Genomic DNA, 27,175 nt, shown 5'->3' on the forward strand with positions numbered 1-27,175 from the left:
TGAGCAAGCAGGACACAAGACAGGAAACGAAACATGATGTGGCAGTGGTAAGGTAGGAATAAATGTTTTCAGAAAACAGGAGGGAAGTAGCCCACCCAGACCTGGACTAAATCTCTTTTAGAGATCTATATTACACTTTCTCTTTGTGGAAGGACAACTTAAACTAAGAAGCAGTGTGATAATACAAGAAGAATACAGGTTTTTGAGCCAGACATCAGTTTGAATACAGGTTCAGTGCCTTAATAGCTACATGAACTTGGATAGGTTATTTGACCCTCTGTGCTCAGTTTCCTCATATTTAAACTTATATAAACATATAAACAGATCTTGCTAGATTTCTGTGAGGAAGAACAATGCACTGGCATTGTTCTGGATCCCAGGTTGGTGCTCCATAAATGTAAGGTATTATTTTGTACCAAAGATTGGATAAAGATGGAATTAGAAGATAAAGAGATGTTTAATTAGTAGGTAAGAGCAAGCATAGTCTTGGGTGGTTATGTGTTATAGGTGCAATTGAGAATGCATTCATAATAATGAGTAAAAATAATGTCTGGTAAGAGTGAATATACCAGGTAATTAGAAGTTGATAAAATGAACCATCTTAATTGTTACATGTTTTCATCCACTTTGAAAGTATATGTTGATTATATTACTATAATTACTTTGAAGCTTGAGAGAACCTTGGGGTCATTCACTTCATGGGACTCATTTAGCCATACTCAATTGTCCAGGAATAAATTTGAGCAATGGCATACCACTAGCTATCTGCTATCCCACGAGATCTTAGTGTGGCCTTTAATTAAGCAATAGCACTGGGCTAAAACTGGTGTCTTGGTGAAATTTTTCACGTCGGAAGAAAGACCTATATCATGGATGAATTGGGTAGTTGCACTTAGGTTATAACATGGCATTTAAATACTGTAGAAAAGGATTTAGTTGGGTCACAGAGTTTCCAAGAATTAGGAGAATGTTCAGGAAAATGACCGTTGGAGAATTTAGGGTCATACATCATAGGGATTATAAACTGATTTTCAAGTAGATGTTAAAAATATCTATATACTTCTTTCCTAGGCCTTACTAACCATACATATGCTCAGGAAAGCAACCTTCATGAGTCCAGCATGTTCAGGAATGTTCCTGCAGCTTCCCTCTGGATGCAGACTAGCATGGCTCCCTGTCAAGTCATCCTTTCATTCTCCTGTGGGTTTCTAAGATTGATGCTCTTGCCCACGTTTTGGTGTTGTGAGATTTGACTCTCTTAAATGAGAATCTTATCCTTTCTCCATTTGTGTCCCTTTCTGCTCTAGAGACCACAAAGCCAGGCTTTCTTGGACTTTTAATATCTTTAGACTCACCTCTTTTTTTTTTTTTTTTTTCCTTCCTGTTTTCTTTGCCTGGCTTTTGACAAGTTTCCAGCAGAAAAGTTCAGGCCAGAGAACAGGTGAAACACAATGCTATCACCCAGATCACTTCTCCTCTTTTTTGTGGACTTATTCCCTGACCAGGTTTGGTCTTCTCCCTCTCAGTCTTCTAAGGTGATTTCCCTTGAAGGGAACATTTTGCTCTCTCTTGGAAAAAACACAAACAAACAAACAAAAATCCTTGTTGAAGGTTTCTCCTCCAGAAAACCTGATGGACCTATACATTTAAATTCTAAGATGATCACATATTGGGCCATTTCCGTTTGGTGATGTTTTAACAGTTTTGAGTTAAAATATGTCTTTGCCAAATGCCATACACTAACAATAATTTTATATCAAATAAAGGTTTGAGAAATCCCTTTACTAAAAAAAATTATTCTTTGTTTTAACAAATATTTTCAACTTTGAGACATATATCCCAAGTAATATTTAATGGAACCTGAGTGAGAAAGAGGAGGATCTTTCTGAAGATGCAGAAAGTAAATTAAATCTACAAATTAAAAACAAAATGGAATAACGGCATGTTTATAAAAGTTCTTAACATATAATAAGCCAAATGTTTAGCTGTGAGGTTAAGTTTGAATTACAAATTGCTTACCTTCAAACAGCAATTTCTGCATTGTGTTTTGGAAAGCTCTGGTTTGCTGCTGGCCACTTCATTAATAAATGCAATTCAGTTTTCCCTTCAGTGAGAAAGGAAGACATTAAACATCTGTGGCATGCAGAGCAGTGAACATGTCTCCAGATATTAATGGGAGCAATGCCATTTTTATAGAATCATTCATTCCTTATCTTGTGGATGCACGCCTGCTAAGTAGGCCTTTGTATTTACTTCAAATTCATCAGTTTGAGACACTGCAGTATTCCATTCTTACACATGGAAAAACAAATGGACTCTTTACTGAGAGGAAAAACACATATTTTTAGTTTTACACAATGCCACATCATTGTTGAGTAGATTTTATGTTCAGTGCTTCAATTCTTGTAAGGTAGATGATCAATTTGAAGTTTACTCAGAAATCATTGAGATGATTATGAACCCATAAAGAACAGAGAGCTTGCTTTGTATTTTAAGCACTGAAATTTCACATTAAAACCGGGCTGTGATGGATGGCATCTTTTTCACAGTTTCCTCAATGTGTCTCCCAAATGGATTGGGCCAGAGGTCCCTACTTTACTAGACAGCCTTACCACTTCAGAGATATGCTGGTTAGTAATGTTAATGAAATGGGCATCAGGTTTTTTTGAGATACGTGTCTAGGAGAGAGTGGTACTTTCTTACATTGTGTACAGTTAGAGCTGAAACAAAGATGTGTTCTCTCCTCTTCTTTAGTTTTCACCTACTCCTATCCTCTCATTTACAAAGGGATAAACAAGGCTCGGAGACTTGCCCAGGATCACATGACCACGTCGTGTCAGAGCCAGGCCTAGGACCAGATTTTCTGGCTCCCAGTTGAGGGCCATTTCATCAAGAATTCCAAAATAACTGGTTTAATATAGCCCCAGGGTAAATTAAACAGTATTTAATACACTTGATGTAAAATTTAAAAAAGAATGCTTACTAGTAATATGAACTAAGGTAAATAACATAATGGTGTTGAGGAGCCCAATCTTGAGATAGGTAAGCTCTTGGAATAGATAAACTAGTATTTCCAATTAAGGGTATTTATACCACTACAGTGTATTTACAAAAGCAGCAGTTCTTGAAAGTATCCATGTGTTGAAAATGGATACTTAGGCGAAATATTACTTCTCAACAACTGTGGTGATTTTGATTAATCCAAGTCTAGATTTACATATCAAGATTCTTACATCTAATGGGCACTGGCATGGCTATGCTCTAATGCTGTGACGGGAGAGTTGAAGTCTTTTCTTGAGTTCTCCCAGTGGTATATCACAATCAGCTTTGGGTTTTTTTTGGTAATCCTAAAGTCCACCAGTTGACCCAGAGCTCCTTCTTTTGTAGATATTTTGCCTGTTTGGAAAGGTAACATAAGTCCCTTCCATCTATGATCCTGCCAGCCCATATGGCTTTTGGGGAGTCAACACAAAAGAACAGTTTTAAAAAGGAAGCCTACTACTCCATAGTACTTGGTCCATCACATACTTTATAGACTTCATGACATGACAGATGTAAGGTTTGTCCACCTACTCAGCCACCTGTGATCTCCTCCCTCAACACTGCAGAAAACAATGAAACAGCCTGAAGGATGGCCACAATTTTGTTTCCCTTGCTGTCTAACCTAGGATGATATGTCCATACTGAAGAGGCAACACATGAAAAAGGTTGGGTTGAAGAGTGGGCTGTAATAGTCAAAACCAAACTATTTCTCAAGTAATGTTCTTAATGTTTATGCCAAATTTTCATTTTCTTTTCATTTATCATATTTGCTTTTTATGCATAGATTTTTTTTTTTTTTACTGGGATATAGTTGCTTTACAATGTTGTGTTGATTTCTGCTGCACAACAAAGTGCTTCGGCTATGGGTATACATATATCCTCTCCCTCTTGGACCTCCCTCCCACTCACCCCCCCTCCCACCGCCACGACATCCCACCCATCTAGATCACCACAGAGCACTGAGCTGAGCTCCCTGCGCTATACAGCAGGTTCCCACTAGCTATATGCATAGATTTTTAGATTCAACACTTACGTTTTTAATAGTCAAATAGTTTATTGTCTATATTTTAATTGAGATTGAGGGGGCCAAGTCTGCCTTAGATAGCAGTAGTGATTCAGTCCAGGGCATGCAATTCTTATTCTCCATAAGACTGTGACTACAATTATTAACGTTTTTTAGGTTTCAGACTCGCTAAGTATGTAACTGATATTATGTCTATAAAATGAGGTAAATAATATTACCTATTTACACAAATGATGTAAAAATCAAGTGAGATGCTGCACATCAAAGCCTTATTGCAGTGCCTGGCACATAGTAAGCATTCAATGAATTTAACTGTGATAATATTAATAGTAGTAATAATAATGGCAATGTCTTTTGCAGTTAGAAGAGGATTGAGGTAATCTTATCACTAAGCAAATCTGTGTGTAACTAGGAGGTAAAATTCAGTCTGTAGAGTATTTTTTTTTTTTTTTTTTTTTGCGGTATGCAGGCCTCTCACTGCTGTGGCCTCTCCCCTTGGCGGAGCACAGGCTCCGGACGCACAGGCTCAGCGGCCATGGCTCACGGGCCCAGCCGCTCCGCGGCATGTGGGATCTTCCGGACCGGGACACGAACCCGTGTCCCCTGCATCGGCAGGCGGACTCTGAACCACTGCGCCACCAGGGAAGCCCTGTAGAGTATTTTTAATACTGCTAAGCTATTTTATTCTTTATCATTTTAAATGCGGTTTCAAACTTATGTGATAAAATCATGCTCTCTTGACAAAGAATTTAAGGAGGATTATAATGAAAACAAGATATCTTGTATACAGTAGGAAATCAGGACTAAGAAATAGAAAAATACGATATACCCAGCACAGGGTACTTTGCTGTTGCTCTGGTGAACTTCAGATTGGTTTTGGAACCTGATGCAGCTAGGACAAAAGGGCCATTTAGTTCAGGCCTCATATCCACGAAAGGCCTCAAGTTTAGACTTGTAACATTATCTACTAACAGGGTACGTATAAAGCACCGTCTCCATTACAGAACTTTAGTTCTGTGTCATTTTGCTGAACCCACCGCCTTAAATGTACTAATTAATTAATTAAATTTTATAAATCCTGCAATTATCTTGGAATAGCATAATTGAGTTTTATTGTATCTCTGTGTGTGTGCCCGAGACAAATCATTAATTGTTAAAATATAAGCATTTTAGATATGCTGCCATTTTTGTGACTCCGCTTTATTGTTTCATTTTTTGTTTTTTTCTTTAATATAAACGGGGCCTCTGAAAGTGGATATGGGCCAGGCTTCTCCTGACCCTTGGGATTGCTTAGCCAAGAGATCCAAATGGGATTGTACTTAACAGGAGAAGAAGGAGAAAGAAACCAGAGAAATTGTGGGGTAACCATAAAGGCTCATTAACAATTGCTGTAGAAACGAAGATGGTTAGTTCTACTCTGGATGAACAAAACAGAGAGGGTTCTACAGAATGTAGCAGTAAATACTGCATCCCTTACCGAAAATTATTGAAGACCCTTTCCCTATAGTTTAAAGTCATTAAACCAAACATTTAACCTTCTGTCTCAATGTGCCTAGTTGAAATACACTGCTAAGAGAAAAAAATACATAAAGAGAAAAGTGTAAAAATATCAAAGTGCTAGATTTGCCATTGAGATGTATAAACAACTTGAGTTATTCGTTTGCAACACAGTCAAACAGCCCATTACCTGCCTTGAGTATGACCAGATAGGATGCATAAATAGCAGCAAAATTTATGTTAATTTTAAATATGTAAATTCTCTTTCTGAATGCATTGCACTGAATGTGAAATGTGTGCTCCACCACTACAGACCCTTAATAAAAAAAGAGCAACAGAAAACCCATCTTTTATATGATGGACATAAAAATACAAATTAAAAATCTAACAGTAGGGGAAATGGAAAATTGTTAGATGCTGAAAATGAATATATTTATTCAAATATATTTGTCCTTTAGCACTGATAAATTTTGTATCTGCATCAAAGAACAGAAAATATTGTTATTATTTTGCTTTGGGTTAACATAGTCATATGTAGGGCTTGAACAAATTTATTGCTAGAAATTACATTCAAATTGATTCCAGTATATTGATAAGAAGTTACAAAAAGGAGGTATTACTTAAAACTTGAATTTTTATTGCATTGTTGTCCTAATCTCATGCAAGTTCATTTTAGTAATCTAGAAGTAAAACTCTAATTTATAAAGCTTTAATTTTAATAGGGGCTTATTGAAAGAACTCTTCTAGTTTAGAAGAGTGTGTGTGTATATGCATATGTGTATGTATATATAAATGCTGACTATTAAAATATGGGAAGTTGGTATATTTCTATTTAAACAAAGGTGACATAATCAAATGTCTTATGATAGGTGGAGACAGAAGTGTACTTTGTTATAACAAATACTCAATAATTACTCCTTGAATGCATGCATGCATGAAGGGAAGGATTAGAAAACTGAAGAGGCATGGCAGTGCTCAGCATATGTGTTGATAAGGTGCTATATGTAAAGGCACTATCATGGGTAAGAAAAAAGAAGTAGTTGCCCAGGTTATAAGGAACCTGTGGATTCTGCTTCACTATTACAATAAAAATAACACAAAGGCAAACAGTATAATGATGCTTAATTTCAACTTTCCAAATAATTGCTAGAACTTTATTTTTCTAAAATCAATGCATTGGGTAAAGTTATGACTTGTCTCCGGAACAGTTTTATCTCTTAGTAAGTAAAGAAAGCAATGACATCTTAGAAGGCACATGGACTGTATTTGAATCCTGATTCCATTATTACCACTGTGAATTCTAATCCTAGATCCCCCATCTTTAAAAGGAACCATAGTGGTGTACAATCTAGATGAATTTTATGTCAATTAAACAACAGTGCTTTCTTCCAGCCAGCTCATAACATGACATATAAAATTAAAGTAAATGTCAACTGTTTTTCTTCCTAAATCAGAAAAAGAAAACCAGTGTGTGCCATGAATAACAGAAACCTTAGGAAAAGTGAAAACGTGACAGTATCATTTGAGATTCTGTTATGGATATATTTATACATGTACCATAGATTTTAGGAGAGTCAATAAAAATATGCAAATGTCAGAATAATTTCATGGCAAGTGTCACTAAAATAATTGATTCTTTTGTTCTTCATCTTTACTCTCTCTTATCTTGACAGATGGACCCAGTCAGTGCACACCTGTTGGTTTAGCTTAGAGCCAGTTCTATCTCTGTGTGTCTGAATCATTGGACTCCTTTGTTGCATTGCAGTTTTATGTTTTTTTCTCCAGTGGCTTCTACTTTGACTTTTATGAATCCTGGTAGCTGCGTTTTCCATAATCTATTTTAAGTCTTCAAGTTACTGAACATTAGTTCACTTGGTCTCTACCCATTTTTAGATGTTGAGAGAGTCATGTTTCTTTTCCTCACCCGACATACATTTCTGGTATTTGTCCAACTAACTTGATTTCCTCATTGCAGATCGGCTTTCTTTACTCTTGTCCCCAGAATAATGGTGCCTTGAGCCCTTTGCCAAACATTCTTGGCATGATTTGAGTTTGCATGGACTTGACATCTCATGTGTTGTAATCTGGAATTAACATTGTTGCCTGAATCCAATTATGACAGGAAGCTGAGACACCTAAGGCCTCAGATTTAGAACCAATAGCCTGAATGTGGCAGGAAGTCAGTACACCAGATTTGTAGAGAGAGATCTGTAGTCAGTTTTAGGTGGTGGGTATCTTTACCTTCTTTGGCTCCTTTGCCTGAGATAGGATTTTCTCTGGTGACTTCCCCATATTATTATAGGAAATGATACTTCCTTCCTATTCCTTCCAGTACTTTGTTTACTACCAAGAAATTGCTTCCTTTCCACCCTCCTTTAACCCAAGAATTTGGAAATAAAGAATAATTTTCTTTTAGAATTAAACTGAAATATTAATATAGTAATATGTCATGGGTCACAGTAGAAATATATAATATTACCTTGTAGCGTTCAGGACTCATTATTTAATAATGAAAAAAATGTAAGCCCCAATTCTAAGTAATAACATAAAGAGGAATTATTCACTCTTTAGGCATTCCAGGGGTTGGATTGTATATTCTACTTCTAATGGTGTTTAACAAATTAGGCCAAAATTTAGCAGATTAAAACAAACATTTTTTTCCACAGTTTCTGTGGGTCAGGGATTAGGGAATGATTTTGCTGGGTGGTTCTAGATCAGTTTCTCATGTGGTGCCAGTCAAGACGTTGGCTAAGGATGCTGTTATCTCAGTGCCTGCCTGGGCTTGGAAATTCTCCTTCTAAGGTAGCTCACTCACGTCATGGTTGGTAGAAGGCATCAGCTCCTTCCTCATTCTTAGCAGGAGGCCTCAGTTCCATGCCATGTGGGCCGTTCTATAGGCAACTTTGAGTGTCCAGTAGGCATGGCAGCTGCCTTCCCCAAGAACCAGGAGAGAGAGGGAGGGAGGGAGAGAAGGAATGAGAGAGAGAACAAGGAAGATGCTGCCGTGCTGTCTATGGCCTAGTCTTGAAAGTCACTGTTACTTTTGCCACACTGATGGTTAGAGGTGAGTCACTAAGTTCAGTCAAGGTGAAAGCAGTTAACTCTAGCTATTAAAGGAAGATGTGTCAGATATTTTAATGGACATATTTTAAATCTTCCACAGTTTGATATGCTTAATCAAATCAACCCTGAAGACAGTGATGTTACCTTAGACCAATTTCTACCTTTAGGTTCTGCCTTTTGCAGGATAAGTATCATCCATGGATGGTTCCCTATGTGGTATTAAAATGACCCTAGTCTTAGTATTTGCACATTACACTTTCCAGAAAGAGAATGTTCTCGTAGTTTTCTGAAAGGAACAAGGCACCATCTTTTGCAAAGGATACCAGCACACCACACTTCACTTTTCATTTGCTTAAACTTGTTCATATGCTCTTTTATAAATCAGCTCTATGGGAATGAGGCAGTTTTTTTAAACATCTTTATTGGAGTATAATTGCTTTACAATGTTGTGTTAGTTTCTGCTGTATAACAAAGTGAGTCAGCTATACATATACCTATATGCCCATATCTCTTCCATCTTGCATCTCCCTCCCTCCCTCCCTATCCCAGCCCTCTAGGAGGACACAAAGCACTGAGTTGATCTCCCTGTGCTATGCGGCTGCTTCCCACTAGCTATCTGTTTTACATTTGGTAGTGTGTTTATGTCCAGGCCACTCTCTCACTTTGTCCCATTTGTCCCAGTTTACCCTTCCCCCTCCCCATGTCCTCAAGTCCATTCTCTATGCCTGCGTCTTTGTTCCTGTCCTGCCCCTAGGTTCTTCAGAACCTTTTTTTTTTTTTAGATTCCTGCCCCTAGGTTCTTCAGAACCTTTTTTTTTTTTTAGATTCCATATATATGTGTTAGCATACAGTTTTTGTTTTTCTCTTTCTGACTTACTTCACTCTGTATGACAGACTCTAGGTCCATCCACCTCATTTCGTTTCTTTCTATGGCTGAGTAATATTCCATTGTATATATGTACCACATCTTCTTTATCCATTCATCTGTCGATGGACACTTAGGTTGCTTCCATGTCCTGACTATTGTAAATAGAGCTGCAATGAACATTGTGATACATGACTCTTTTTGAATTATGGTTTTCTCAGGGTATATGCCCAGTAGTGGGATTGCTGGGTCGTACAGTAGTTCTATTTTTAGTTTTTTGAGGAACCTCCATGCTGTTCTCCATAGTGACTGTATCAATTTACATTCCCACCAGCAGTGAAAGAGGGTTCCTTTTTCTCCACACCCTCTCCAGCATTTATTGTTTGTAGATTTTTTGATGATGGCCATTCTGACCGGTGTGAGGTGATACCTCATTGTAGTTTTGATTTGCATTTCTCTAATGATTAGTGATGTTGAGCATCCTTTCATGTGTTTGTTGGCAGTCTGTATATCTTCTTTAGAGAAATATCTGTTTAGATCTTCTGCCTATTTTTGGATTGGGTTGTTTGTTTTTTTGATATCGAGCTGCATGAGCTGCTTGTATAGTTTGGAGATTAATCCTTTGTCAGTTGCTTCATTTGCAAATATTTTCTCCCATTCTGAGGGTTGTCTTTTGGTCTTGTTTATGGTTTCCTTTGCTGTGCAAAAGCTTTGAAGTTTCATTAGGTGCCACGTGTTTATTTTTGTTTTTATTTCCATTTCTCCAGGAGGTGGGTCAAAAGGATTTTGCTGTGATTTATGTCATGGAGTTTTCTGCCTATGTTGAGAATGAGGCATTTTGATCACTGCCTTTGGGATGGGTTATCCACACCAATCAATATGGCAGAGGAGATGAGAGTATCCTGATTGTTTTAGACATACTGGGATCCAACCCAGAACTGGAGTGGGGTAATCTCTGTCTCCCCCTGCCATATTCCTACCCAAACTACATGGCTGCTCTACTGGGGGGGAAAGAATTGAACAGATGCTAATTGAGCAGAAAATTAAAAATCTCTGTCTAATGTTATAAAAAGATCAGATTCTGGGCTGGTGAGAATAGATTGAATAAAAGAAATAGAACACTAAAAAAGAAAATAAGATAGGAGATATACTGAGGCTAGGCATGAGCATGTAAGTTAAGAGATCTAGCCAATGGCAATTAATCTATTATCAAGACTAAATTAGCAATACCATCCCTACTGGGGAGATAGACATAGAAAGCCCTATCCAAAAGGTTTTTAATATTCCAATGGGAGAGACTTCTTCTATGAGGGAATAGCCTGAGGACAATAAAATTCAATTAATTTAAATCCTGTTCTGAGTCCATGCTTACCAAACACCTATCAGATGATTACTTGGCTCTGAGAATAGAGGTTAAGAATTTACTAGTCTGTATTACCTTTATATTTTTCATCATACCTTAGCAAACTGGAATTCTGGTTTACAGGTCAGATTTATGAACTAAACTAGTTAACATAAGTCTATAGGATTTTACATTCTCTTGGTGTACTGTCAAAATCTGAGCCTAAAATGCAAATTGGCTTGAGATAAATTTGGCTATAGAACATCATGCTTATTGATAATATTTCTGTGGTGGTTAAATACTAACCTTTAAAACAATCTTAATATCTGCATTGACCATACAACTTTACTCATACTAATAAGGATCTAGAACCTCTAGCTAATACTTATTGCCCAAACGCTATATCTATCTATTAGCAAAGAAAAATAACTGTAAGCACTTCTCATGGTTTCTTTGACATACAATGTCAAGAAATCATTTTTTTCTCTCTTTCACAGTAACTTTATCCATGATTTCTCATGACTTGTGGGGATTATATTTTTCTTCTTTTCCACTGGCTCCTTCACGTTCAATAATGAAAGCAAGCAGTTTGACACTATGCGAAAAAAATAAAATGACTCTATCACATCTCAGAGCTGAAATATTAAATGATTTTTACTTTCTAATGAACAGTGCATAATATCATACTCAGTAATGTTAGATGTCAAATTCTGTCCTGTTCAGATTAATGAATAATGCTAGAGAATAAATAAGTTAATATCTTGATGAAATAAATGGAATCCATTTTTGGTTGTTATTTGACCAATGCCATATGATTTTGAGAAGAGGACCTGGATGATGAATTTTGTTACATGAATGACTGATTTGTTCCTAATGTGGGCTACTCTTCATGTTCAGATCTAACAGAAGGCTGTTTATGTTACTAAGGAAGTAGTATTTTAACTACTATTATTGCTACATTTCCCTTACAAAACTATAGTGTCTAAAGTTCTGCCTGAATGTTTTAAGAGACATCTGATACCTGTACATAGTACCAGGAATATCAACTATGATAAATTTATATATTTTTGTATGTGTGTATGTATGTTTTGATTTTACCTATTTATAGTTAGTTTTCTATACTTAAATACCCCTAAATCCTGGATATCTCCAACCAATAAACATAGATTTCAAGATTTCTGGTTTACTGTAAGTACTTTAATTAAAATTTTTTCTTGTCTGTAAGTCCATGCCTATGGAGGCAACATATAGTTTTATTGATATATTGATAATATTCATTGAATCAAGTAAAGAGAAAATAATTTTAATTAGTATTGTTCTTAGCTAAATATTCTGCATAAACTTACCTTTTACCCACTTCACCCTTGATCTGTGTAGAGAGAATAAAACGGTCAATGGCAAAGGTCATGTGTACAAAAAAAGTGGATTAATCCTCTTCCCTCCACACAATATAGTTAAATGGACTAGATGAAAGATTAAACTCTTCTCAACCATAGAGGAGGAGAAAAATTGAAACTAATTTAGAAAAGTAAAAATTAATCAAAATATCCAGAATATTGAAGAGCAAGTACAAAAGAATTGAAAATATAGCTCTACATATGAATGGAAATACTCTACTTAAAGAGGGGAAGAATCAAAATTCAAAAACTACTTGCCTTATTTTTGAACATACATATTGGGATTTATATTTTGTGCCCCTCCCCATACACATAAATAGTATTGGAAAGAAAGCACTAAATTTAAATTGAACAGCTATTACTTACTGGGCACATACTCTTCGCTAGACACTGGAGTAAGCGCTATTATATGCATTATAGTATTACATTCTTATCTACATAGGAATGTATCATTGAAATGCATCCTGTTTTGACACCACTTTCCTAAATAGCAAACTCATGTTTAGAGAGGGTAGTAAATTGGTATAAGGTTGAAAGCTAGTAATTGTTGGATCTGAGGTCTGGACTCAAGCTTAATGAGGTTTTAGTGCCAGAGCTGTTTACTCTGACCCTGTATCCATTGCATTTGGGTTGAATATTTTTAAATTCTTTTAAATTAAGACTTTATTTTTTAAGAGCAGTTTTAGGGTTACAGCAAAATTGAAGGGAAGGTACAGAGATTTCTTTTTTCTTCTGTAAGCGGGCCTCTCACTGTCGTGGCCTCTCCAGTTGCGGAGCACAGGCTCCGGACGCGCAGGCTCAGTGGCCATGGCTCACAGGCCCAGCCGGTCCGCGGCATGTGGGATCTTCCCGGACCGGGGCACGAACCCATGTCCCCTGCATCAGCAGGTGGACTCGCAACCACTGCGCCACCAGGGAAGCCCCAGAGATTTCTTTTATACTTCCTGTCCTTACCTATGCATAGCTTCCCCTGTTACGAACATCCCCCGCCAGAGTTGAACACTTGCTACAACTGATAAACCTACTTTGACACACCATAATCACCCGAAGTCCAGAGGTTATATTATTAGTTCACTCTTGGTGTTGTATATTCTGTGGATTTGGACAAATGTATAATGGTGATGTGTCCATCATTATAGTATCATACACAGGATTTTCACTGCATTGAAAAGCCTCTGTGCTCCTCCTATTCATCCCTCCCCCCACCCTTAACCTCTGGCAACCACTGACCTTTTTGCTGTCCTCACAGTTTAGCCTTCGCCAGAATGTCATTTAGGTGGCATCATATAGTATGTAGTCTTTTCAGACTGACTTCTTATACTTTTGAAAAAGCAGTAAAATTTTTAATAGTTTCGAACATTTTTAAAAAAGCATTAAACTTGATTCTAGAGTTCGAATACTACAAAAGAAGACATGTTATAGGTGATTACCTGCATCTGGCGGACCTGCTGAGCGTGGGCTGTATGCACCAAAGCAGCTGGTCAATAAAAACATGTCTGCTTCCTCTTATTTCTGTACATCAGATAAATTTCTTTAACCAGTGCAATGAAGTCTTGTATTAGAAATGCCTTTGAACCTGTATGGCTGGCTGCAGAGGAGGAGAAGCAGTTATTTGGTTCTTAACATTGTTACTGGGTTGGAATTCAGATGTCTTTGTTCTGCTATTTTCCCCTTTATTTTTATTTATTCCTCATTTTTTTTTTACCCCTTTTTACAAACAGATATTTATTACTATAGGCCCGGAGATTCTGGTTAAAGAGCTGGCTAGCCTAGGTGGGAGGCTGAGGATGGGCTTCCTTGTGGCACAGCTCAGGTCAGTGTCCAAGCTGCAGCAGAGCTGGGATGAGGTCCTGCTCAGAGCTGGCCCCGATTCCTCTGCAGGCGCCCTCACGTGATGGTGCTTCTCGGCGCCTCCTATTCCTTGGGGGTGGCACAGATGTCATAGGCGGCCAGGAGGCTGGAGGGCGTGCCGGACCCATCTGCCTGGGCTGCTGCCTTTTCCCCACCCCCTCTTGGCACTTTAGCTTCTGGGCAACACCTCCTGCACAGACAGGGCCTTATTTTTTTAGTTTTTTTATTTTTTGCAGTACGCGGGCCTCTCACTGTTGTGGCCTCTCCCGTTGCGGAGCACAGGCTCCGGATGCGCAGGCTCAGCGGCCATGGCTCACGAGCCTAGCCGCTCCGCGGCATGTGGGATCCTCTCGGACCGGGGCACGAACCCTTGTCCTCTGCATCGGCAGGCGGACTCTCAACCACTGCGCCACCAGGGGAAGCCCTGGGCCTTGTTTTTGATATAGCTCCCGCACTGAGGGTGAAGAGTGAGCAGAGAGGGCCCGGTGGTCCCTGTTTCAGGGTCCCCTGGGATTCTTCGGGGGCGACTGCGTAGGGCGTGGCCCTGGTAGAGTCCCTGCAGGCCTCGCATCAAGAGGGCCAGGTGGGCAGCCGACTCCTTAATATCCTGTGTCCTTCACAGCAAGGAAGCCGTGGACGACCTGCGTGTTGGTGGCAGCCGAGGCGGTGCTCCGAGCCGGGCTCCGCCACCGGTGCACTCAGTGGCCAGGCCGCGGCGCTGCAGCTGGAATCATGCTCCCGGAAGTGGCCATCGGTGCCGCTGCTGCGCAGGTCACCCCGTCGCCTGCGCTCCGCCGTGTGGGCCTGGACCAGCTCCCTAGGCCTCCCTGCTGGGTCTCTGGGCCTGGTCTCCTGCGGCACCCACATGAAGTCCCCACATGCTGTTTGCGCAGCCTGTGGGTCCCGTGCAGCCCATGCGGCTCCTGGAGCAGCCAGGGCCTCTGCCTGGCGGCCTTGGTCTCGCTGAGGTCCGGTCCGCACACGACAGCACCTGTGCTTCAGGCCCGGCCCCGTGGTGAGCTTTTTGTCCTAAATACAGGATGGCTTTGATTATGCATTATTTCATAACCTAGTTATATCACATAGAGATGAATGATCTTTGAAAGGTTTTTCACAAATGAGGACTTTAAATATATATATAGTCATACATTGTGAACAAAATAACTAAAATAGCATATTATTTAAGGGTCAGTGTCATTGGTTGTTTTGTAATTTATCCTGTAGAAGGAGGGCAAAGAACCTAGGAATTAATTAGTGTTTCTCACCAGAGCATATGATTACTACACCCAGTTAACACTGAGGTAAACTTGACTTTCTTTTCTAGATAACATTAAGTAGAAGGTGTATTTTTCCCCCTTCGAGCATGACATTTCATTGAAAGTTTATCATCAATTTTGGACTCTATAGCCAATATCGAATACATCTGGTTGTCTAATAGATGACTCATAATTGTTGGCTCAGGATAATTTATATATTTAATTCTACTTAGTCTGAATAACTGCTTTTTGTGATGAGTGTCCATAGTCAGATATGGATTAACTGAACTCTGGGCAGATTACCTATGCATCTTTTGTGCTTTTTGCGTCATTTAGATGTCACTGATATATTCTCTGTAGAGGAAAAAAATGATAGCATTTTGAGATGATTTCTTGTGATTTAGGACTTATGATGTTTTAGTGTAACTTGAATTTATTTCAATAATGAAGTGTAGAGAATATGATTAGCCAGGAGAAACTTGAGACCAAAATGATCTTTGTTTTTTGGACCTGATGATCAAAAATCTGAGCAAGAAGGTTACAGAAGTCCTAGGAATTATTTCTGATAAAAGTATTCCTGTTCATTCCAGTAGAATTGCAAGTAAGGGCATCTCTCACTAGGCACACATGCTCCCAATGATTATTACAATACAAGGAAATCTCTGTAACATGCAAAAAGCTTACTTCCTAGGTTTTGGTGACTTCCTAAAACAATATGAACCAAACAGTAGCTCCAAAAAATACTTCAGTTATTCCCTAGGTGTTTTCTGTATTGAAGTACAATCTATATGTCCTTAACATATATTTTATTCTACAACAGAAAGATATATATATGTGTGTATCCTCCCTTAAACTAAACTAGATGGCAAGAATCCAGAAAACCATGAAAAACATTATAAATTTGCAGTAGGAGCTCAAGATTTCTTCTTTTAAATTTGGAATGGAATATATGAAGCAAGTATACAGTTTATTCATACTAGAACTCAAACATTAGGAATTTTTGTTCTGATTTATAGACTCTGTGGTTATTGTTACTTTTTTGCACATTTCTGTAATTACCTTAGAAAAATCCCAGGAAACTTTAGTTTGGAAGTTGGTGTGATACAGTGGAATTAACTTTAGTGTTACATGGATTTAACTTTAGAGTTTAACTTGGACTATACTACTCAGTAGCTGAGGGTTTTCTGGCTACACTTAACTTCTGAATATCAGATTTCCAATTGTAAAATGGGAATTGTAAATTCTACCTTGTTGAGTTGGAGGATCAAATGAAATCTTGTAGGTGAAACACTTACCAAACACTTGGCAATATATAAATGTTAGTTGTCCTCCTTGCTCCCGCAATCCTGTAAAGTCGTTAAAATCAATGTGGACTATTTGTGATACTAGCATATAATGAACATGTGCATGCAGAGCTAAGGAAAAACCAGAAACCATATACATCTTAATATATATTTTAAATGGAAGCATTTTTACTCTAAGAAGTTGAGGAATCTTGGTATTAGTAACAGCAAATGCCTTTTCTCAAAATGGGCTTTCTAGCGCATAGGATAAGCACCAGAGTTTTGCAAATCATCTCCCAAGCCTCTGTCAGATAAATTTTATTCGTTGTCCTTTTGGAAAACGCCAAAGGGCTACAACTTGTTCATAAATATGTTCAAAGAAAGCGCTCTTTGTTGCTTTCAAAACTTCTACATTTTTTGCCCTTAGATATATCTCACAGGTATTTCATTTCTATTTTTTATTTCCTTTTATTGTGATTTAGTTCTTATCTGGCAAAAGTCTAGTTTACATTTTCTTTTTGGTAAGTTTTTATTTAACTAAGTGAAGCTAGTGTTAGCTCATTATATCTGAATCAGATGATTTTTTAAACTTACTGATTGTCCTTAAGGATATATTTGAAAGTTTTGCCTTGAAAAGGAAAATGAGCAATACGTCTACAGATTGTACTAAAATGAGTTGACTTCTGATGAAAAAAAAAATAAGGTGGTAGTTTTGAACTTTCAGAGTTCAAAGTACAGCATTTCCCTCAATAATTAACTAGAATTTAAGAAAAATTTTTAAAGGAATCAACTTGCTCAAAGTATATTTTAAGGATTTCCCCCCCACTGGTATTTTTTTTCCTTTATGTAACAGAAGCTTGAAAATCTTTGAGACAATCTACCTCAATCATCAAATTGGTGAGAGTTCTTATCTCCAAGGCATACTGACATTGGATAAATGCTTTTTGATGAAGTTGGTATCTTAAATTTTAGGAGCAAGACACTTCTAGAATTTTCTATCATTCCTCTGCTGGGCTTTTTACATGGTAGATGATGAAGAAACTGAAAGTGAGAGAGGGAAATGGAAGTATGATGGCTACCAGGTCTAATGAATACCCCAAAGCCCAACAAAAGGAAGACAGAGCTGTAGTTCTAATATAATTTAACTGAACAATATGTCTCCAAAGTGAAGGTAGATTTTAATCTGAATAAACAGTGTCAGATATATATGTAAGTATATGTACACTATTTTTGGTTCAAAAGAACTCTAGGGATGGAGAGACTTTATATCTTACTCAAGGACAGAAAAAAGAGGACTTAACATTTAATATAAAAATGGTTTATCTTAAATCTTTCTGGATTTAATATTACTCCATATGTTTTCTCCAGAAATGGAAAGAGATGGCTTAGCCCTCTTTGTAAAATCTCATATGCCTCAGTTACGAGGCCCATGGAATTCCTGCACATCCATACAGTAGATGTCAAAGGTATCTTTTACTTAGCTGAAGTCCCCATATTAGCAAAGAGAGAGGAGCTTGAGTCATACTCTGCATTTAAAAAGTTCTGATAGAAATTTTACTGTTCCTTATGATGAGTTAGCCCTGGCTAAAGAGAATGTCAAGTTACTTTCCTTTTAGCTAGAAGGATATGAACTCAGTGTTGAAATGGTGCTTATTATTAATCTAACGATTAGAGGGCCCAATTGGCAGAACCCTATTAAAAAAGAGATGGACTATCTTTAATAAATAAAATGTGAAAGTGAATTTATTTAATACATAAAATTACTGAATGAAATTCATGCAGGATGGACCTGTACCTGGGACCTGATGAAGGTGGGTCTTAAAAGAATTTTGTGGGGAATAATCTGGGCTACTGACGTAGAGAAGATCCTGGAGTCATGGAATTTTTTGGAGGAAGTGAAGTATTTTATGAGTTAGTCTTCAGCTTCATGAAAGTGAAACCCCCAGTGATGTGTGGATTCAAAACTCAATTGAGGAAGATTTTAAAGAAGAGATGGAGTCTAGAAGGAGCTATGGGAAGATGGAGCATTTGATGGGGAGGGAGTAGCGGTAGGGTGTGAGGTCTATTATGATACACACTGGAGGAATGAACAGGAGAAATTCAGGAAGTCCTCCTGCATCATAACATTGCTCATCATTTATTCATATTGTATCTGAAGGTGGCAAAACCATTAGGTGCTTTGGGAGCCTAGGGAGAATCGACGCCAAGAAGAGTTGCCATTAAGAGAAATCAGTCTCTGTGATCAAGTCAGTAAGAACACAATTGGCACTAGTGGTTAAGGACTTACATGGAGTCTAGGAGAGTCAGATCAGGGACCCTAGTTGCAAGTAAGGACTTGGAGTTTTATGGAAGCATTGGTGAGGGTGGGAAAGTAGAGTGTACAAGTTTTTGGTAAACATAACCCCAGTGGGGTCTCTCAGTAAATACACATATTGATAACAGATAGTGGGTATTTTATATTTGGTAATAGGAATGAATATTTTCTTTTAAGAAACAGGATTGGCAGGACAGCCTCATTTCTCACAATTGTTCACTGTCTTCTCTCACACCCTATATTCTGGCCATGTTAATCTATTTAACTTGCCTTGTTCTCTCACCACACTTGGTAATGTGAAATTGCCGTACCTCTTGCCAAAAACTCTTTCCTTCTCTTCTTTGCTTCTTTCTCTTAGATCACGACGAAGACTCCTCTGATGCAGACCTTCCTTGAATCATCCTGGCCAAGCCCCTTCTTCATACTCTCTTGATTCTCTGTGCTTCCATTCATCATAACACTGAACACATTGTCTTGTTTTAATGAACTGTGAGTGCTTTCAGATCAGAGGCTGTTTCAGTTCTGTTATTCACATTATGTTGCTTGGTCCTGAGTAGGTGTTCTCAGTAAATATTTAAGTAAATGAATGAGTGAATGAATGAATGAAAATAACCAAAACCAAGTACTTTCTGGCACTATATGTACTCATAATAGAATTCCATAGCCTTTGAACCATGAAACTAAAATTATCGCAGATAGAATTTTTTCTGAATTCCATTTTGCAAGGGCTTTTATTCTGACTGAGCATGGGAAAGGCTCCTCCTGACTTCATGCAAATTACACGGAGATAGAACTGGTTATCTGACAGATGAATCAGTGTATCAGATGTCCCAAATTGCTGCATTTGCTTTGCTTTTCTCCCAAGTTAAACAACTTTAAGTCTCTAACCTAATTAGAGTCTAAGGATTTGTGGGTTTTAATAAACTGAGAGTGAATTTAGACACATTATTTTAGTGTTCTATAGCCATGCCCACATTAAGATAATCATATTTCTTTTTTTGTATGCTGCCTCAGTCTTTTTAGAAAGAAGGATATAAATAAATTCCGTACAACTACAACATGAACGTTATTCTCTAGGGATAGTTTGGGGGAATTGTGTTTCAGTCTAACCATCTGAGGAATAAAATCCTGCCTTTGGAGCCTTCTGAAGGGGAAAAAAAAAACCTGATAGATGCATGCATTATCCAGGTTTCACTGGCGAATATTGACCCATCTAGAGTGAGCCCTAGTTGAGTTGTGTCTCCAGCTGTCAGTGTCTTCCTCTTCTCCAGGGCTCCTCTTGTCTGTCATTCACTTGATTATAAGAATAGCATTTTGCCTCCTCAGTATGATCTTGACCCAAAAGGGGCTAATGATATGGAATTGAGTCTAAGAGATTCTGTTGTCTAAATACATTCTAGTGACTTTGGTATGGAGGAGTTGTATGTACACTAAAGTACTGTTGACAGTAGTGGTTTTCCCTATATAAACCAGAAAACAATAGCATACAGTCTTACCTGAGGGAGAAGAATGAAACAGAAATGAATGAACATAGCAAAGAGGCATACAGAGGACTTCCTGGGTTATCTATAGCCATAAGGTGTTGGTTCCTTTTTTCCTGAGGCTTTCCCCAGACATTCTGTATTCCTATAATAATTAAACCCCGATTTTGAGTTCCAGCTCAAGGACATTTCTGTTACTTGCAGCCTAAATAATCTAATTCTCAGACCATTCTTGACTCACTGATCACAGAGACACAAAACTCTGCTTCCTGTCACTGCTGTAGACACAGTCCAGAGTGGTAATGAATGTTGAGACTTGAGCCCTACAATCAGGGCACTGTGGATAATGTGTCATCCTTTTCAAAATTTGCTCTTAGGAAAGAGTTGCAAATTAATTCACTATAAGTGAGCATGACTGATAGTATTGTCGAACCCAATCTGCCCCAACTGAACATTTAAAATTTTTAAGGAATTCAAAATTTGATCTAAAGAAATGGCACTTGGTGAGAAAATTTAGGAATCATGTGTTGTTCCTTTCCTCCCTTCTTCCCTCTCTTCTAACCTTCCTCCTTTTTTCATTGAAAGAATTGGTGGAGAGAGAATATTGGACCTGTGAACTCATGGCAATATGTAACTTTCTATCTTGTCTGAGAGTAGAACACACTTGTGAATTCTGAGTCCCTAACTGGCAAAGCAGCTTCAATCTCTGTTTCTCCACATCTGTGAGTTGTTAGGCTGCAGCGTGGTATAGTGGTTAAGACAGAAACTCTGGGGTCAAGCCAGTGATCCATCGTATGACATTTTGCAAGTTACATTTCTGATTCTCAGAATCTTCCTCAGCAAAACACACAATTTTACCTATATTTAGGACTACTGTGAAAATAAATGTGATAAAGCATGTAACACGGGAAATAATTGCTCTCGTGAACAGCATTGCTTCATCCAGCATTCCTTCATCCTGGTATTACTTGCTCACAGTGCCTCTCCATTCACCTTCCACTTCCAGTTTGAGACCAAAGGTCTTCATTTTTGCCTCAAGCAGGATAAAAGAGGTACCTCTTCCAGAAGCTCTGCATTCCCTACTGCTGCCCATACAGAACATAGATTGGAGTTGAACCTTAGAAGTCTAGCCTGATCACCCGGTTTCTCTGTTGAGGAATATGAGTGTCAGGGTGAAAAGCTGGCCTAACAGCTACTAGTGCAAGGTGTCTTATAAGTAATACTTTCCTGTTGGTGTACCTGGGGAACAGAGAGTGCCAAGATAAAAACTGCCTGTCTTCTGGGGTTTCTCAAGAACCCTTTAGGCCAGTGCTTCCCCATCGTTTGCCCTGGGACACTTCTGAAGGTGATGAGAGAGAAATCATCCTTAGGGGCCTGGCAGAAGAAATATCCCAACCCCTTTTAAAAAAAAAATTTTATTTTATATTGGAGTATAGTTGACTAACAGTGTTAATGTTAGTTTCAGGTGCACAGCAAAGTGATTTGGTGATAGGTATACGTGTATCTCTTCTTTTTCAGATTCTTTTCCCATTTAGGTTGTTACAGAATATTGAGCAGAGTTCCCTGTGCTATATAGTAGGTCCTTGTTTGTTATCCATTTTCAATATTTTTTGAAGTCATGTTTTATCTTTAAGATTCATATACATTTTGCATTTTTCTGCAGAATATAGCCATGTCTGTTTCAATATAAAAGAGAAGCTTTAAGTGTCATACTATTGAATTGCATTGTTCCATGTAGTGCTAAAATTATCCTGTGGCTTCTATGCTCCCAGGACACTACTGCTACTTACATTTCTGCAACTTGAAAAATAAGGCATTTAGATGTCATGTTTTAATAAGATGGTTATTTTCTCCACTTCCCTCCATGTATTCAGAAGACTAGAAAGGCTGACTCTAATAGTAGCTTACCTTACAGGAGTAACAGCAGTAAAACAGCTATAAATAGATGGCTGTTTATGTGGTATTTATATTTTGCAATGCTAGTGCTATAATCTCTCATTTCTTGACTCTGGTGCTTTAGAAATATCATTGCACTAAATGACTTACTTCCTGGCTCTAACTTATTCCTATTTTAATACCTTTAATATTTATCTATATTATAAACATAATACAGCAGAGGTTTAAAAGTGGAAACTAAATTCATAGTTATTGAACCATGGAGTTAATATGTTGGGTATTGAAAAAATTGGGGGATATTGGTTCCATAACCAGACAGAAAAGGAATAAATTTATTTATAAACTCAGTGAATTGCAAAGGGAACTTTCAGGTAGTCGTTATGGGCTTCTATGCATGGATTCTTTGTTACACAGAGAGTGAATGTAATTAGCAGAATATTTTTTTAAAGTGCACACCAACCCCAAGGATGAAATGCAGCCATGAAATAGGCTTCTCAAGTTCTGGAAGCCATAAATTACCAATGCTTTAACTTAATCTTCTGGATATCCTCCAAATAGCAACCCTGAGTTCTCCGGAGTGATATGCTCTTATTTTCTCCCCACGTGCATTTAACTCTACACTTTATTGAATTAAAAAAAAAAAGGATTTAAAAAAACAGGCTTGGTTTATTGCCCCTAATAAAATAAATGTAATCTGAATACTCAAGGATATAATCAGATCATAGCACTTCAACTGTATTACTAACAAGGCCGTAAAATAAGTTGTACACTGAAAAAAGCCCACCACGCAAGCTCATCTTGTCACGGTGCCCCATCCATATTTTCTTGCCATTTTCAGTCTGTCAGCACTTTTTCCCTACTCTTTGGGTTGCACCTAGTGATTTTTCACTTACGTCTTGTTACCTTCTAGTTTAATATACAGAGACAGGAAGAACTGTTTTACCCCATTTATGCATCCTTAGGCTTTGGACTCTAAATCCGTCACCTGACTACTCTCGACTGTTTATTTCTATCTATGCTCATTAAATCAGATGCTAATGCAGAAAAATGGATATTTTTCATGTTGATGTTCCTCAACAATTAATCTTTAAACTCTTTGAACCTTGCAAGGTGAAGTTTGTTCCTGATGATGATCTCTAATAGAAAGATGAAGCAATAGCAAATGTTTTTTAACTCCCTAAGTAAAGTGTGAAATCATAGACAAAAGGTAAGAATTTCCTTACAAAGATTTTCACTAAGTCTTTATATGAACTAATTTAACTGGTACTTTAATTTTTAGAGGAGACAGGCTAAGTAATATTTTTCTCTTAGCTTTGGAAGGTTTTTATTTATCTGGAGCAGTTTATTTAAAAATATTACAATCTTATTAGAGCATCAAAATTTTGACCATTATTAAACTCAATTCTCAGATTTAGTGCAGCACAATTAATTTGAATCTATAGATCTTTACTAAGTAAAAATGTGAGGATTGTTACATAAATTCTATTAAAAGAAAAATTAAGTTCAAAAATGATCACAGCATTCACTGATGGTCATTCCTATTGCTCAAGTGAGAAATCTTATTTAATATTATTCAATAAAGAAATCAATATTTTAGAAAAATACATACTTTATTTTTATACTCAATTCTGGAATGATTTTTCTCTTCTTCTTCCTGCCTTGTGGTCACTAGAAGGGAGCCATTTGACAACATAGTTGAGTTATTGACCCCTGGGAGCAAATGAGATGCACCTGGAGTTGACTGACTCATATGAAAGTCTTCCCAGCCAGAAAGATTTAGGACAAATCTTTCTTTCCTCTGTTTTAGATGAAAAACCACCAAGTTACAATAATGTCTCTAATATACCACATCATTGAGATCTTATTCTTCGAAGCAGCCTCTTTGTAATGTTCTTTTGTTCAAAAAGCTTTGTGTTTCCCCTGGAATTGAGGGTGTTCTTTAGTAAAAAAAAAAAAACAAAAAACAAAAAAACAAACAACCCATGTCTGCTAAGGGCCATGGATAGAACTCTTGTTACTAAAGTATTCAATTCAGTCCAATAAATCATTGAACTGATCCCTCCTCCCCACATTAGGATTGATTTGTAGTTTGCCTGATTTGAAAAGATAGTTGTTATGGCATTATGTGGGCAAAGCCATTGCCACCATAGTGAGTACCCTTAGGAGATACGGCTGTGGTAGTCAAAAGACAAATGAGCATCTCGTATGCACAGACCTGCTTTAAATCTCACAGTGTTAACTATTCACAAATAGCTCAAATGAGCTTAAAGTGGTAGAAGGTCTGAAATAGCTCACCAAAGCCGTCTTTTCAGTGTTCTGAATAGCATGTACATGATAGATGCTTAGTTGGAGAGAGAAATGTTAACTGTCCCACAGATACTTACTCTTGTGGATTCCCTGACTCTTCAGGTTTCCAGACTCCTCACTCTTGCCCCAGCTTCTCTCCTGAACAGCCATAATTCTCTTTGCTCAGGATTACGTGGTCCTTTAGTGATTATATTATTATGATGATTATATTGTTTAGACCAGAGAATCTCTACAAAAGATAGGTGCTTTGAATGTGGGTATAACTGACCTTTGAGAAAGAAAAAAATAAAAGTAAACAAAAACAATAAGCAAAAGGAAATTTCCTAGGAAGGAGGAAAAATGGACAGAAAAAGATTCTGTTAAGTAGTATTAAAAAATCAAAGTAAGTGAATAAAGACATTGCAACATAAGTTGAGAAGGTGGACACAGGAGTAAACAGAGAACTAGAAGGGCTATTCATATTCTGGACTCTTTATCTGGTACTTTAGCTTGGGCATGACCTTGATCAAGATGACTTGGAAAATTAGTTGATGGGGAGGGAACCAGTAGGAAAATACATTGAGCACTAGTGAGCTTGAAACTGAGTTTTGAAATCCCTTTACATGAGAGCGTAGCCAACAGGCACATAAAAAGATGCTCGACATTGCTAATCAGAGAAATGCAAATCAAAAGCACAATGAGATACTACCTCACAGCAATCAGAATGGCTATCATCAAGAAGACCACAAATAACAAATGTTGGAGAGATGTGGAGAAAAGGGACCCCTTGTACATTTTGGGTGGGAATGTAAACTGGTGCAGCCACTATGGAAAACAGTACAGAGGTACCTCATAAAACTGAAAATAGAGCTACCATATAATCCAGCATTTCCACTCCTGGGTATGTATCTGAAGAAAACGAAAACACTAATTCGAGAAAAAACATGTCATGGTGTATGATTCCTCTTATAAATTGTTGGATTCAGTTTGCTAATATTTTGTTGAGGAAATTTGCATCTGTGTTCAACAGAGATATTGGCCTGCAATTTTCTTTTTTCCTTTTTTTTTTTGTAGTGTCTTTGTATGGTTTTGGTATTGGTATAATTTTGGCGTAATAGAATGAATTCTGGAGTATTCCCTACTCTTCAATTTTTTGGCATAGTTTGAGAGGATAGGTATTAGTTCAGCCAAACTTTCCTAGCTCTTGGCTTCATTGATCCTGTCTATGGTTTCTTTTTTTGGTCTCTATTTCCTTTCTGATCTTTATTATTTCCTTCCTTCTGCTGATTTTGGCCTTTGTTTGGTCTTCCTTTTGTAATTCCTTTAGATGGTAGGTTAGGTTGGTTGTTTGAGTTCTTTTTTTTTTTTTTTTTTTAATTGAAGCAGGCCTGTTTTGCATATACTTCCCTCTTGGACCTGTGTTTGCTGTGTCCTATAGATGTTGGAAAGTTGTATTTTTATTTTCATTTATCTCAAGGTATTTTCTGATTTTCTCTTTGATTTCTTCATTGACTCAGTGGTTTTTTAGTGGAATGTTGTTAATTCCCTGACTGTCTGTGGTTTGCCCATTTTCTTCCTGTAATTAATTTTTATTTTCATATCATAGTGGTTGGAAAAGATGCCTGAAATAATTTATACCCTCTTAAATATGTTGAGACTTATTTTGTGGCCTAGCATGTGATCTATCCCAGAGAACGTTCTGTGTGCACTTGAAAAGAATGTGTGTTCTGTTTTTGAATAAAATGTTCTGTAGATAGCCATTAAGCCAGCTTGTCTAATGTGTCATATAAGATCATTGTTTCCTTAGTGGTTTTCTGTCCAGATGATCTGTTCATTGACAGTGGGGTGTTAAACTCCCCTACTATTATTGTCTTATTGTCGATTTCTCCCTTTTTGTTAAGTTGCTTTTTATATTTAAGTGCTCCTATATTGGGGGCATATATGTTAATGAATGTCATATCCCCTTCTTGTATTGATCTCTTTATCATTATGTAATGTCCTTCTTGGTCTTTTGTTATAGACTTTGTTTTATAGTCTGTTATACTTTGTCTGATTTGAGTATTGCTCCCTTAGATTTCTTATTGTTTCCTTTTGCATGGAATATCATTTTCAACCCCTCATGCTCAGTTTGTGTGTGCCTTGAGCTCTGAAATGAGTTTCTTTTAAGCAGCTTATAAATGGCTCTTTATTTAATCCAATCGGCCACCCCATGTCTTTTGACTGGAGCATTTAGTCCATTGATGTTAAAAGTTACTATATTATATATGAAAGTATTGCCATTGTCTTACTGGGTTGGCCAAAAAGTTCATTTGGGTTTTTCTGTAAGATTTTATGGAAAAACCCAAATGAACTTTTTGGCCAACCCAGTACTTCTTTTCTGGTTGTTTTTGTAGTTCTTCTCTGTTCTTCTATTAGTGTCTTCTCTTGTAGTTTGATGATTTTCTTTAGAGGTATGCTTGTGTTGCTCTCTCTCTAGTTTTTGTGTGTCTACTGTAGGTTTTTGATTTGTGGTTACCATGGGGTTCATATATTTTGCCCTATAATTATATCTACTTGTTTTAAACTGGTAGATTTAAGT

At 37.5% G+C, this 27,175-nt stretch overlaps 1 protein-coding gene across 8 annotated transcripts in view; it reads left to right on the top strand.

The window, feature by feature from the left end:
• Window positions 1-27,175, top strand: part of CAAP1 (caspase activity and apoptosis inhibitor 1) — a 1,159,962-nt gene that overhangs the window by 539,852 nt on the left and 592,935 nt on the right. Inside the window, exon 17 of one of the 8 annotated variants that reach the window (XR_013829216.1) lies at window positions 14,704-14,724. The exons of the other annotated variants lie outside the window; for them this stretch is intronic. The gene's annotated coding sequence lies outside the window, so the exon portion shown is untranslated. Of the gene's footprint in view, window positions 1-14,703; window positions 14,725-27,175 lie in introns of those variants that run through there. 8 annotated transcript variants of the gene reach the window in all.

This window comes from Stenella coeruleoalba, assembly GCF_951394435.1.
Source record: "Stenella coeruleoalba genome assembly, chromosome: 7".
NCBI lineage: Eukaryota > Metazoa > Chordata > Mammalia > Artiodactyla > Delphinidae > Stenella > Stenella coeruleoalba.